This window comes from Chenopodium album, chromosome 7 (assembly GCF_948465745.1).
Source record: "Chenopodium album chromosome 7, dcCheAlbu1.1, whole genome shotgun sequence".
Lineage (NCBI taxonomy): Eukaryota > Viridiplantae > Streptophyta > Magnoliopsida > Caryophyllales > Amaranthaceae > Chenopodium > Chenopodium album.
In genome coordinates this window covers 41,794,080-41,808,552 of record NC_137840.1, presented here as the reverse complement: position 1 = coordinate 41,808,552, position 14,473 = coordinate 41,794,080, and positions in this window count along the sequence as shown.

Below are 14,473 nucleotides of genomic sequence, written 5' to 3'. Positions count from 1 at the left end.
ACATGATGCAATGAGTTTGCAACCTAACCATGGCTCTAGTTCTCTAAAGTTCGATATACGGGTTAGTCAAAAGAGGGTCCATGGTTAATTGTCCGAATGCACTGCGTGGAAGACTAACCGTGAAGGGTTGGTGCGAGTGGATGGGACACCGCGAGTTAAGAAAAACTTGCTTCCATGGTTTGGTGAATTCGACATTCTCGGATGTACCCTTTGTTACACAGAGCGTTCAATCAGGTAGATGGAGCATGAATTCCCAGAGGGTTATGTCCATTTGTAGAACACATATGGGTTTCCGGAAAATGAGAAAAACTCAATCAGGAAATAGGATTGAGCAAACAGTGTTAAAAACTGGTCAAAATTAGAACGCATATTTCTGGCTCGGTATTGGAACAACTTGGCGCCTGCAAACAGAGGCTGACGCCAACGATTTGGCTTTAGTGCCTGGCGACAGAAGCTGTCGCCTGGCGCTAAAGTCAAATCAGTGGCGTTAGACTTTGTTTCCTAACGCTAATTCCTACATGCCTCAGCAGCTTTCTGTGCTCGATAAAATTTTCCAGTTTCGCGCAACATTATTTCGATCCTAGTTGTGAAAGATATTCCTCAAATTTCCTACGTGTAAAAATCCTATATTTTAACTCATTGCGGATGGTCTTTCGAATGAGATCTTTTTTATGCATATGACAATAATGTTAATCAAAATTACGCTCATGAAATACTTAGAACTTTTCGACTCTCATCCACTCATTCTAAATCATTGCCAAAATAAATTTCAGGAATTAAAATAGAAATCTTCCCCAGTAGAGTCCCCAAAAAACTGTGGGGAATATTTCAAGCATCACCCCAAACTTGAACCCCAGTATGATCATACACTAACGTACAGTAGCGTCCAAAGGGAAGGAAGCTAGATTAAAAGAGTCGCTAACAAGTTTTAGGAACTTGTAAACCATTCACAAGGTGAAGGTTACACCCCTTAACAATCCAAGAGATCGTCAACTCCAATAGGTCTGGAACCATGATTGGTAGTTCGGGGATGAAGGTATAAATCCAACCTAAAAGAGATTGAACCTGCCCTAATAATAGGCCTCTACTTTATTCTAATCGTATTTATGTGCGCTTTCTGACAAACATGCAATCAATAAATTAACCCTAAACCTGTTTATCTATGTTGGTTGAATATTAATGCACAAATAAATCTATTATTGGCGATCACTTGAATTATAATCAAATTAACCCTAAACAAGATTATTAATTATCTTATTAAGAGTGATTACAAATACATATTCCCTTTGAACATGCATAAAAGGTGTGATCAAGCAATAACAATAAATATAATATATATCAAGCAACATAATTATCATCATAATAAAATTATAATCATAAATCATAATCATATTAATGCATAATTATAGCAAGATCCTAGGCATGATACTAACAAGATAAATAACAAACCCTAGCATGTCGCTAAACAAATAAAGATCAAATATTTAGCCCTAACATGATACTGACATGAATATTAGGAAAGAAAATAAAAGGCGTAATAGAAATCACAATGGTCATATTTGATATTAGAAATTATAGTCGTTACCTTAAACATGATAGTAGGAATCATTGTTGTCATTCAAAACATCACACATCCTAACATGATACTAGGAATCATAATAAAAACCTAGACATGATTTTTATATCATAATATCAATAAATCAATTAAAGCACTTACTTGGATGCCTCGTATCTCTTTCTAATAACAAAATACACACGTTAGTAACTTCATGGAAAATAATAAAACAAACAATTAAATTAAATAATTGAAATAGAGATTTGGGACCAAACCCTCAGAAATTAAAACCTTTCACGTCTAGGGCGAAGGCAACTTCGAATTTTGCTAGGTGTTTCTTGATCTTGTGAATGCGGAATTTTTTAGAGAAAGCTAAAGAGAGAGAAGAATTCCTCAAATCTAGGGAGAATAAGAGAGTTGATGATATTTGATAAGAATTGATGATTGAAAACGGATGTTTTAGGAGGCTATTTATAGAGAAAATCAGCCAAACGGATAGAAAATCAAATTAGAATTTCGACGAGAATAAAACAGGTTAGCGCCAGATGATGAACATTAGCGCCAGGCGCTAAGGCTAGCGCTAGGCACCAAGCATTAACGCCAGGCGCTAATCCCTGTTATCAGGCGCTTACAATTAATTTCATGCATTTTCTTAATTTAGATAGAATTTAGCCGTACAGAAGGGCAAAATCGTATTTTCCTCGTAAACACTTTTTCCTGATTAAAACTCTAAAAAGTCAAACAAAGTCAATTTATCAAATATAATTGAATTAGGAATGAAAAGACCCTTGTAGAAAAATCTAGAAGACTAAAATCAATTCTAATTGTATTAGGAATTATAAATCAATATTAGGCCTTCCTCTAGATCATTTGGCCGCGTATAAGGACCAAACTAGGCCCAATTTAGTATTTTGGCCTTAACTTCCTTATTATTCATCGAAATTGGGCTTATAATATATTGTTGGAAAGCTCTTTTCAACCCCATCAAACTATACCATTATTGGACCCTTGATATGGACCAAACCAAACTGGATTGATTGTTTTCTTAAAATAGGTTTTCAAAAACAGAGAGAAAGAAAAAGAATTAAAACTATCCGCAACACTAGACGTTCCCCTCTTTCACTTCATTCGATTATGATTCGACGTGAAAGGTACTCATCACTGGATTTGGTTTTGGGAAGACACAAATGGGTATCTACAGTATTACTTCTACAATTGCGAAGATAACAAAGTGTTTGTTGCTCGTGATGGTGTCTTTCTAGAAAAGGAATTCCTCTCTAGAAATCTAAGTGGGAGTAAAGTGGTTCTCGGAGAAATTTCAGACGAGCAACAAATGGATGTGGATAACACCACATCAGAGGCGAGGACGCATGATTCGATTAATCATGCGTCGGAGCAAGCTAATTTGACTAGTGAGACTCCTATCGTCCCACCTGAATGCAATTCATGCAAAAATCTTCAAAGAGTTGGAGAGAATATTTCTATTGTTGCTCTTACCCCACGTAGGTCTGCCAGAATAACAAACAAATAGTTTGTTAAGGTTCTGATAACTGAGGATTCGGAAATCTTCTTATTGGAGAATGAGGAACCTACAACCTAAAAACAAGCTTTGGCGAGCCCCAACTCAGATTAATGGCTTGAGGCCATGAAGTCCGAAATGGAATCGATGTCTGAAAATGAAGTGTGGACCCTAGTTTGCTTGCTTGATGGGGTAAAACCTATTGGTTGCAAATGGGTTTACAAGATTAAAACAGACAAGGATGGAAATGCCTACATCCATAAAGCAAGACTAGTTGCGAAAGGATACAGATAGATTCATGGTATTGACTATGATGAAACCTTTTCCCCAGTAGCCATGCTTAAGTCCATTTAGATTCTTCTAGCGATTGCTGCATTTTTCAATTATGAAATTTGGCAGATGGATGTCAAAACCGCCTTCTTGAATGGGTTCTTGACGGAGGAAGTGTATATGACACAACCTGAGGGTTTTGAAGATCCAAAAAATCCTAGAAAGGTATGCAGACTTCAGAAATCTATTTATGGATTGAAGCAAGCATCATGGAGTTGGAATCTTCGTTTTGATTAAGCAATCAAAAAGTTTGATTTTCTCAAAAGTGAAGAGGAACCTTGTGTATACAAGAAGTCTAGTAGGAGCAGCATAGTTTGCCTAGTCCTGTATGTGGATGACATACTACTCATGGGAAATGACATATCAATGCTTGAACCAGTCAAGGAATTGTTGAAAAGTTGTTTTTCCATGAAGGACTTGGGTAATGTCGAGTACATTTTTGGAATAAAGATCCATCGAGACAGGTCTCGAGGATGATTAGATTAAGTGAAGAGACTTATATTGATAAGGTTTGACAGGTTCGAGATTACAAACTCCAAGAGAGGATTTCTCCCCATGTCCTATTGCATTACGCTTAGTAAATCTCAATGTCCGATTATGCTAGATGAGATGAGACGTATGACTATCAGTCCTTATGCTTCTGCAATAGGATCGATAATGTATGCCATGATTTGTGCAAGGCCGGATGTTACATTTGCTCTAAGCATGTGTAGCAGGTTTCAGGCAAATTCAGGTGATGCACACTAGACATCTACCAAGAACATCCTTAAGTACATGAGAAGAACGAAAGGAATGTTTCTAGTATATGGTGGCGAAGATAAGTTGGTTGTAAAAGGTTATACGGATGCGAGTTTCCAAACAGACAGAGATGACTTTAGATCACAGTCTGGGTACATTTTCTGTCTGAATGTAGGAGCAGTGAGCTAGAAGAGTTCGAAGCAGAGCACTGTCGCATACTCTACAATAGAATCAGAATATTTGGCTGTAGTTGAAGCAGCCAAAGAAGCAGTTTGGATAAAGAAGTTCCTAACTGAGCTGGATATCGTACCAAGTGCTCAAAAGGGAATCGAGTTGCATTGAGATAACAATGGAACCATTTCTCAATCAAAGGAGCCTAGGTCACACTTCAAATCCAAACATGTTGAGAGGAAGTATCACCTCATTCGAGATATCGTTAACAGAGGAGATGTGAATATGTGCAAAGTTCATGCGGATGAGAATATCGCTGATCCACTTACTAAACCCCTTCCACTACCTAAGCAAGAAAAACATGCTAGTGAAGCTGGATTGAAGCAAATGATGTAATTAGAAGTTGTGTTTATTTTTGGAGAAAAATAAGTTACATATGTAATATATTCATTTGAAGAATTATGTTTAATCAAAAATTTTATTATTTCTCTTATTTAATCGTGTTTTCAATATTAAATAAAATGTCCAATATAATTATGGATTTATGGGCTCCTCAGGTTGATGACCTGGTGAATGGAACCCTATAGGTGAACTAAATTCGTATATTATTTCAGTTCCTAGTTCGTAATCATTAAACTGGACATATATGGTTTCTAATAATAGACTAGCATGTTAAGATTGATTGGATAGCGCAGTTTCATATGCTATAGGAGCGTAGTGATGATCGGTCAATCACATGGATATGCATGTATGACGCATGATCGAACTATAGACCTACTTTGAAGTTCAAGTATAGAGCTTCTGGATATATATTAGTGGATTCCTTTGACATGAGTGGAACATTGACTTCATTCAATGAATGTTATGGCTGTGGTACACTCAAACGTCTGCCCGTAACTGGAGATTATAAAGGGTGTTTCCTCGTTATTTCAGAAGTTGAGTGGGAGCTTTGGTTGACACAAGATTGGATTGAGTCTACCTAATAAATAGGAATGTGTCTTGGCCCCTTGAAGAGGGAGAATTTAGGAAAATACATGATCGTGCTCAAATGTATTACATAGTAATCATTTGTTTTGTAAATCTCACTCAGTTTTTCAAGAAAAGATTTGTCGACTAATATGATCACGACATGAGATGCAATCATATTATCAAATCAACACACATTGACTTATGGAATTTGAATATTGCGCACTTGTCTCAGACAAGTAGGAGATTAAAGGAGTTGTGTCTTCGATAAGTGCAACAAGTAGATGTATCAAGGATCACTATTATGGAGATAATAAGTTCATTCTCTTGGGGCATCATCATCTATTGATAGACTATGAGAGATGATCTTTGGGCAAGTAAAATAGTCCAAAGCCCGCTAGAATGGATCCTATGAGGTTACACACAAAGGTATTGGGTTAAGCAAGTAAGAGGCCCATTAATGCGCCTTATGAGCATTTAACTAATCATGAATAGGATTGGCCTAGTGTAGCTTGATTGGGATTAGGAATTGGGATTTGTCAAGGACTCTTATTTAGAGATGTGATCTATAAATAAGATCCATGCCTAGGGTTGATTAATTAAGTCACAATTAACTTACAATTATTTGTGAATCAAGGCAACAAAATCCCAAGAACCCTAACCTCCCTCTCTCTCTCTCACGGAACCCCTCTCCCCCCCTTGGACTTGCGGCCGGCCACCCCTAGTGGTGTTCGTGGTGGTTTGTGGCTAGTTCGTTGTTCATACTTCTCCGTAGAAAGTCGATGGAAGAGTTCGATCGTGACTAACTAGCATTAGTGGAGGTCTTAATCCGTGCCTGTGGACCAAGTAGAGGAATCACGTTTGAGGTTCTTTGTCTCCTCTATTCTTGCTCGATTACTAGTGGAATCATGCTTCAAAGGTATAATTCTTACTCTTTATGTGTTATGCATGAGATCCTTGGTTTGGTGCTTTATGAATATGATTCATGTTTATTCCGCTGCGTAGTACCTATAATTTCCTACAATTAGCTCATGTAGAACTCCATATCTACAAAATATGTTTCGTTCGAGAAACATTACGACATGTTTAGAATTAATATTAACGTAAGAAGCAGCCTCAATGCACTTGGTAATGTAATCGATGGCTACTAATACGTACTCGTGCCCTCCTACTCGCGTTGGAGAAATTTAACCAATTATATCAATTCCCCAAGTTGTAAAAGGCAAAGGGGAAGTGAGGTTGTAATGTACAGATGGTGGAATGTGTTGTAAATTAGCGAACATTTGGCATTCTGGACATTTTTTGACATATTGTATGCAATCATGTTCCATAGTGGACCAATAGTACCGGTTTCGTGAAATTATATTTGCAAGCATTTTACGATTCATGTGAGGTCCACAAACACCTTTGTGAGTATCTTCCATAAGGCGTGTGGATTTGGGTTGGTCTATACATGATAAGCTTTGACCATTAGGTCTTTTTTTGCATAGTTGACCGTTTACTAGACCGTATTGTGCCGCAAGTGTTCTAAGGCTCCTTGGTCTTTTGATGAAGTATTTTCAGTATGTGCCATGGGTAATATATTGGAGGATATGATCATACCAAGGATTATCTCCCTCAATGTCATTTATTTCCTCTATTGCATTGCAATGTGATGGTTCTTCTCTTCTATCAACGTATAATGGCATCATATTTAAGTGATCTAGAATGTTGATCATTGAGGCTAATTTTGCTAGCGCATCGGCAAATTGATTATCATCCCTTGGGAGATATTTAAAATCAATATGCTCAAAATGCTCGATGAGTTGCTCTAGGTGTGCTTGGTATAATTTCATTGTGGAGTTCTTTATTTTCCATTTTTTCAGTATATGATTTATAATCAAACTAGAATCTCCACATACCTTTAATATTTGCACACTTATGCTAGCGGCTGCTTCTAATCCAATAATGCACGCTTCATATTCCGCGACATTATTAGTAACCTCAAAGTCTAATTTGACAGAGATTGGAGTATGTTCTCCCCACTTATGAGTAACACCCCTAAGTCACATCCTTTTTTATTGGACGCACCGTCGAAGTACATTACCCATTTGTCATCTTGTTTCATGAGAATCTCTTCATCCGGACGATGAGTAGTTTCTGCATGACTTGTTTGAATTTGATGTTGGGCTAGAAAGTCGGAAATCACTTTTCCTTTCATTGTATTTTAAGGAATATATTTTAGCTTGAATTCAGCCAACATCACCATCCTGTTAGATATCCTTCCTTGTATAGGTGGTTGTTCAAACAAATACTTTATCAAATTTTATTGAGAAATTACATTAGTGGTGTGTGGTAGCATATAATGTCGTAATTTTTTAGTCGCCCACACTAATGCTAGACTCGTTTTACCAAGGTGCTATATTTTGTTTCATATTGAATGAACTTTTTACTTATGTAATATATTGCACGCTCAACTTTTTCTACCTCTTGTGCTAACATGGCGCCCGTGACCGTGTATGTAACTGTGATGTATAGCCTAAGAGGTAGTTTGGGTACTGGTGGTGCTAAAATTGGTGGACTTTTAAGATAATCTTTGATTTTCTCACAGGCCTTTTGGCATTGATAGTCCCATTCATGTTTTTCCTCTTTTTTTAGTTTTTTAAATATTGGCTCGCAAGTCATAGTCAACAATTGCCTTTATTTTATAGGGATTGATCTCAATATCGCGTGTGCTTACTACGTATCCGAGTAACTTGCCAGAAGTTACTTTGAAGGCGCATTTTTGTGGATTCAATCGCATTTTGTATTCTTATATGCGAGTGAAAAAATTTGCAAAAAGCTTTTATGTGTCCCATTCTATCTTTTGACTTTACTATCATCTCATCCACATACACTTCTATCTCAGTGTGCATCATATCGTGCAAGAGAGTCATATCCGTTCTTTGGTACGTAGCTCCTGCATTTTTTAAACCAAATGGCATGAATGTGTAGCAATATGTACCCCAAGGGGTAATAAAGCATGTCTTTTCTTCGTCTACTTTTGCCATTAAAATTTGGTTGTAACCTGCGTATCCATCCATAAAGGATAACATCGCATATTCAGCCATGTTATCTACCAATATGTCAATATGTGTTAGTGGAAAATTGTCTTTAGGGCTAGCCTTATTATGGTCCCTAAAATCTACACACATGCAAACTCGTCCATCCTTTTTGGGGATGTCTATATAATGTTTTTGATTTAATTAGATTAACTTAGTTTTAATTTTCTGCACGTTTTTAGCTTAATCTAGAAAAAAAAACACTATAAGTCTTCATTTTGGTAGAGAGAGAAAGTGTGGATTTCTTCATTGATGAACATGGATTTTGAAGAACGAGTTTGTTGAATCCTTTGTAGACCTTCATCTTCAATTAATGAGCAATCTCTTACTCTTTCTCTTTACCTTTGTTTTCTATTTTGTTTATTTACTTTGATTTTCTTTCTATGCTTATTGATCATGTTGATGCTTATTGATTTGATGATTGATATTGTTCTCAATATGATTTGTGAGTAGTATCTTAGCAAGGGGTGTGGGAATGGTGTAGTTTCTAATTGTTCATGCTTATAATATTGAGATTAAAGTTAATTGTGATTAAAAATCTTTGTATGCTTGATACTCTTTTATCTTCTTGCAAGTGCACATTGTTAGTTGATTAAAGGTGAATCTTTGCTAACAAGGAATGAAAGTTAACTTAGTTAAGGTTCATTACTATCGATTGTTCTTTTATTGCACCTCCCAATATATTGTTCTAGTGTGGAAACATAGAGGCTATGTTAGGAGAAACTGATTAACTCCGGAAGGCGGTTAGATTGAACCTTATTTTGATATTAATGCATGTTTAGTTCACTATTGATTTGCTTTTATGTTATTACATGATCAAACGGCATCTACATCTACCCATCTCCCTTGGTGTTTAGTTATATTGATTTTAACTCTTTTTATCTTTAGTTTAGTCTCTTAATCATTCCTATCCTTTGTCCCGAGATAGATTAAAGTCTAGTGATGAATGCGGTGCTTATGTGCTTCTCCCTGTGGTTCGACCCCTTTTCCTTCCATATACTTATATTAGGATAAGTGGAGTGTTATAAAGTGTATTTGATTTTGGTGTAGTTGTCTAATGACGCAATTATTCATCTATCAATTTTGGTGATCAAGGTAACATGGGAAATAATCAACAAAGCAATGTTCCTAACCAAGGCACTGGAGGCAATAGGGGTTAATATGTTTCTAACTATGTCCAAAATAATAGGCCTCCGGGTTTCATCAACCCCAACTTCCTCCACCTCAACAATCTCTTCAACTTAAAGCCCTTTCAAATGATCCCGTGATGGCTAAATTAAATGCTTTATTGAAAATGCGTGAGGAGGATCAAAAGAAACATGAAGAGGCAAAAAAACGCACCAATACTCATATGAAAATGATTGAGACCCAAATTGCTCATCTTGCATCTAATTCATCTCCTTCTTATTCTTCTTCTTCTTCTTCTTCTCACATTCCAAGTCAAGGAGTCAACCCAAAACCTTTGTATGCTGTGACAACTAGGAGTGCGAAAGTAGTAGGGAGTGAGCCTTTAGTTGAGGAAGAACCCCAAGAAGAGGTGGAGTTAGAAAATGAGGGTGAAAAAACTAATGAGCCATTGAGTGTTGAAAAGGAAAAAGATGTTGAGGTGCCAAAGGAAAAAGAAGTCACCCCCTTGCCCCTAAATTGCCAACCTAGAGAGGTGAAGCTACCCTTTCCACAACGATTTGTGAGAGCTAAACTTGATGCCCAAATTGGGAAGTTTTTGGAAGTCATTAAGAATTTGCATATTTCCGTCCCTTTTGTTGGTGCTATGAAGCAAATGCCCCACTATTCCAAATTCTTGAAAGATCTTTTGAGTGGGAGAAGGGAGTGTGAGACAGTGAGTTTGACCGCCAATTGTAGTGCAGTTCTTTCCAACAAACTTCCTACCAAATTGAATGATCCGGGTAACTTATCCATCCCTTGTTCTATTTGGCATTGAGTTTGTTAAAGCCTTGTGTGATATAGGAGCAAGTGTGAGTCTCATGCCCTATTTCGTCTACAAAAAGCTTAGTGTAGGAACCCTCTCCCCCACTAACATTACTCTCCAACTAGCGGACCGTTCCATTAAGTTCCTCATGGGCTAGGTTGAGGACATTCCCCTTAGAGTAGGAAAGTTCACATTCCCCGTGGATTTCTATGTGCTAGAGATGGATAAGGATGAGAGGATTCCTATAATTGTGGGTAGACCATTTCTAGCTACTTCTAGAGCTATCATCGATGTGAAGGAGGGTAAGTTATCCTTGAAAATTGACAATGATTCCATTGAGTTTTTTTGAATAATGTCATGCAACAACCCTCCTAAAGTGGTGAATAGTTTAGAGTAGATGTTCTTGATACCGTGCTTAATGAATTTTCTCGCTCCCACTTGCATGTTACTAATGATCCTCTCAAAAGTGTGTTGTTGAATAAATCAAAGATAGGTACTCACAAAGAAGACATACAATTCTATGAGGATTTGCTTGAGGAAAGCAAGAAGGAGTGCAAGGATGCGAGGATGGAAGAAAAGGCTCCTTACATTCATGACCTCTTTCAAGTTGAAGAAAGAGAAGAGAGCCCAAATGGTAATGGAGCACCAAAGGTAGACTTGAAACCTCTACATTTGGGCTTGGGGTATGCATTTCTTGGTCCCGATGAGTCTTTCCCCGTGATTGTCAATTCTAACCTAACGGAGGAGCAAACCTCCCACTTTATCAATGTTTTGAGAAAACACAAGAAATATTTAGGTTATACCATTGATGATATCAAAGGTATAAGGCCATCTTTATGCATGCATAAAATTAATCTAGAGGGAGATGCCAAACCTGTTAGATAAAGGCAAAGAAAGCTTAACCCTTCTATGCAAGAGGTTGTGCGGAAGAAAGTGGCTGAGCTTCTTGATGCGGGAATTAATTACCCAATTGCTCATAGTGATTGGGTATCTACTGTGCAAGTTAAGCGTAAGAAAGGGGGCATGACAGTAGTGAAAAATGATCATGATCAAGTAGTTCCTACTAGGCTTGTTACCGGTTGGCGCATGTATATTGACTATCGCCAACTTAACACTAGTACATGCAAAGATCATTTTCCACTACCGTTCATTGATCAAATGTTGGAAAGGCTTACAAAGCATTCCTTCGATTGTTTCCTCGTTGGTTACTCGGGATTTTTCCAAATCCCGATTGACCCCAAGGATTAAGAGAAGACGACTTTAACTTGCCCCTACGATACTTATGCGTATCGTAGGATGCCTTTCGGGCTTTGTAATGCCCCCGCAACATTCCAACGTTGCATGATGTCCATTTTTAGTGATATGATTGAGGATGAGATAGAGGTCTTCATGGATGACTTCTCCGTTGGAGGAGCCACCTATGAAGATTGTCTATTTAATTTATCTAGTTGCTTAGAAAGATGTGAGAGGGCTAACCTCGTGTTGAATTGGGAAAACTACCACTTTATGGTGGAAAGTGGGATTGTTCTTGGGCACAAAATTTCCCATGCCGGCATTGAGGTAGATAGAGCCAAGGTAGAGGTCATTGAAAAACTTCCTCCCCTCACCGACATGAGGGAAGTGAGATCCTTTCTTGGCCATGCCGGGTTCTATCGGCGCTTTATAAAAGATTTTTCAATGATTTCTAAGCCTCTCACGTCCCTATTGCAACAAGATAAGGAGTTTGTGTTTGATGATGCTTGTCGAGAGTTTTTTTGTAGGTTGAAAGAAGCCCTTTGCACCGTTCCTATTGTCCAAGGTCCAGATTGGTCTCTTCCATTATAGCTCATGTGCGATATAAGCGATGAGGCCATTGGATCGGTTCTTGGGCAACGAAAGGATGGGAAGCTTCATGTCATACATTTTTTTGTCTAAAACTCTCAATGATGCTAAGTGAAACTACACAACAACCGAGAAGGAGTTCCTAGCGGTTACTCACTTATTTGAGAAGTTTAGAACCTACCTTATTGGTTCTAGGACAATTGTGTATACAGACCACTTGGCTCTTAAATATTTGGTAGGAAAGGAGGAAGCTAAACCGAAGTTGTTGAGATGGGTTTTTGTCCTCCATAACTTTGATTATGTGATGAGAGACAAGAAGGGAGCCGAGAATGTGGTGGCAGATCACCTTTCTAGGTTGGGCGGTGCAAGGTTTGAAGATGATTGTTTGTCAATAGAGGATGCTCTAAGGGATGATGTGCTATATGTCCTTAAAGTGAAGTCGGAGCCATGGTATGCGGATATTGTGAATTACTTGGCTTGTAGTGCCGTGCCTCCGGATTTCACTTCACAACAAAATCGAATACTCAAGCATGAGGCCAAGAGATACATTTGGGATGACCCCATTTAATTGAAGAGAGGGGTCGATGGTTTTTGAGGAGATGCATCCCCAACGATGAGGTTCAAAGTGTTCTCCATATGTGCCACTCTTTTCCTTTTGGTGGGCATATGAGTGCTCAAAAGACCGCCTCAAAGGTTCTACAATCTATGCTCTTTTGGCCTTCTCTATAGCTTGGATTTTTTTTAAGACTTGTGATAGATGTCAAAGGATGGGCAATATTTCTAGGAGGGATGAAATTCCGCAAAACCCCATTCTTGAGCTTGAAGTTTTTGATGTGTGGGCTATAGATTTCATGGGCCCTTTTATTTCTTCACACGGGAACAGGTATATTTTGGTTGTCGTTGACTATGTCTCAAAGTGGGCGGAAGCCGTGGCTTCCCCTACGAATGAATCTAAGGTAGTGGTTAATATCTATAAGAAAGTGATTTTCCCAAGATTTGGTGTTCCAAGAGCCATAATTAGTGATGGGGGGTCACATTTCAAGCACCACATCTTCATTCGACTTCTCGATAGATATGGAGTGTCTCATAAGCGGGAGCTTGCTTACCACCCTCAAACGAGTGGTCAAGCGGAGATCACCAATAAGGAGCTCAAGGTGATCTTGGAGAAGACGGTTGCTAGAACAAGAAAGGATTGATCTTCTAAACTCATCGACTCTCTATGGGCATATAGGACCGCCTTCAAGACTCCAATAAGGACCACTCCCTATAAGCTTGTCTATGAGAAAAATTTTCACTTGCTCGTAGAGATGGAGCATCGAACGCATTGGGCAATCAAGCAAATCAACTCTGATCTCCATAGTGCGGGTGAGCAAAGGCTTCTACAGCTACATGAGTAAGAGGAGTTGAGGATGAATGCCTACGATAGCGCAAGCATGTACAAGGCGCGGACTAAGGTTTGGCACGATTCTCAAATTGTCAAGAAGTAATTTATCTAAGGCCAAAAAGTCCTCCTATTCAACTTCCGCTTGAAGCTTTTCCCGGGAAAGCTTAGGTCAAGGTGGAGTGGCCCGTACATTATCACGGAGGTGTTTCCATACGGCGCTTATGAGATTTCCCAAGACGGACATACTTCATTCAAAGTGAACGGTCACCGGGTCAAGCCCTACTACGAAGGATTCCCAAGTGATGAACCTATTTCCGTTACTCTTCTTGATATGCATCATCAGTTTGACCCTCCTTGATCGATTCAAGGAACGTCGAGGTAACGACATAAACCAATAGCGCTTCCGGGAGGCAACCTGAGTCTCTAACCTTTTTCTCTTTCTTCTTTTCTTGATGCTTTGTTATTTTCCTATCAACAAAGTTGGATTGTTGGATTTTTGAATTTTGATTGTGTTTAAATTTTTGGTATGCTTTTCCTTAGCATGATGGTATGGTGTTTAGTGTGTTTTGAAGAGGGGTGTTTGTTCACATTATGTTGCAAAATGAGCATCTTTTCGAAAAAGCCAAGTGGTTCGACCGAACTCCCTGAAGGTTCGGTCGAACCTGTTGAAAGGTTTGTCCGAATCTTCTTGAGTTTGGTCGCACCTCCTCTGGAACATAAATTTGTAAATTTTCTGCCAGAAGAATTTAGAGTAAGGTTCGATCGAACCTTGATTCTCCCACACAACCCTGAGTTCGGTCGCACCTCTTATGCAATCAAAAGCTAGAAAGTTTTTGCCCATTTTGTAAATTTGGAGTTAGAGTGCAGGTTCGACCGAACCATTAAGAAAGTTCGGCCAAACTTTTTCAAGAGTTCGACCGAACTTACCCAAGGTTTGGCCGAACGTTTGTTGAATTTTTTTTAAAAATAAGGGGGTTGC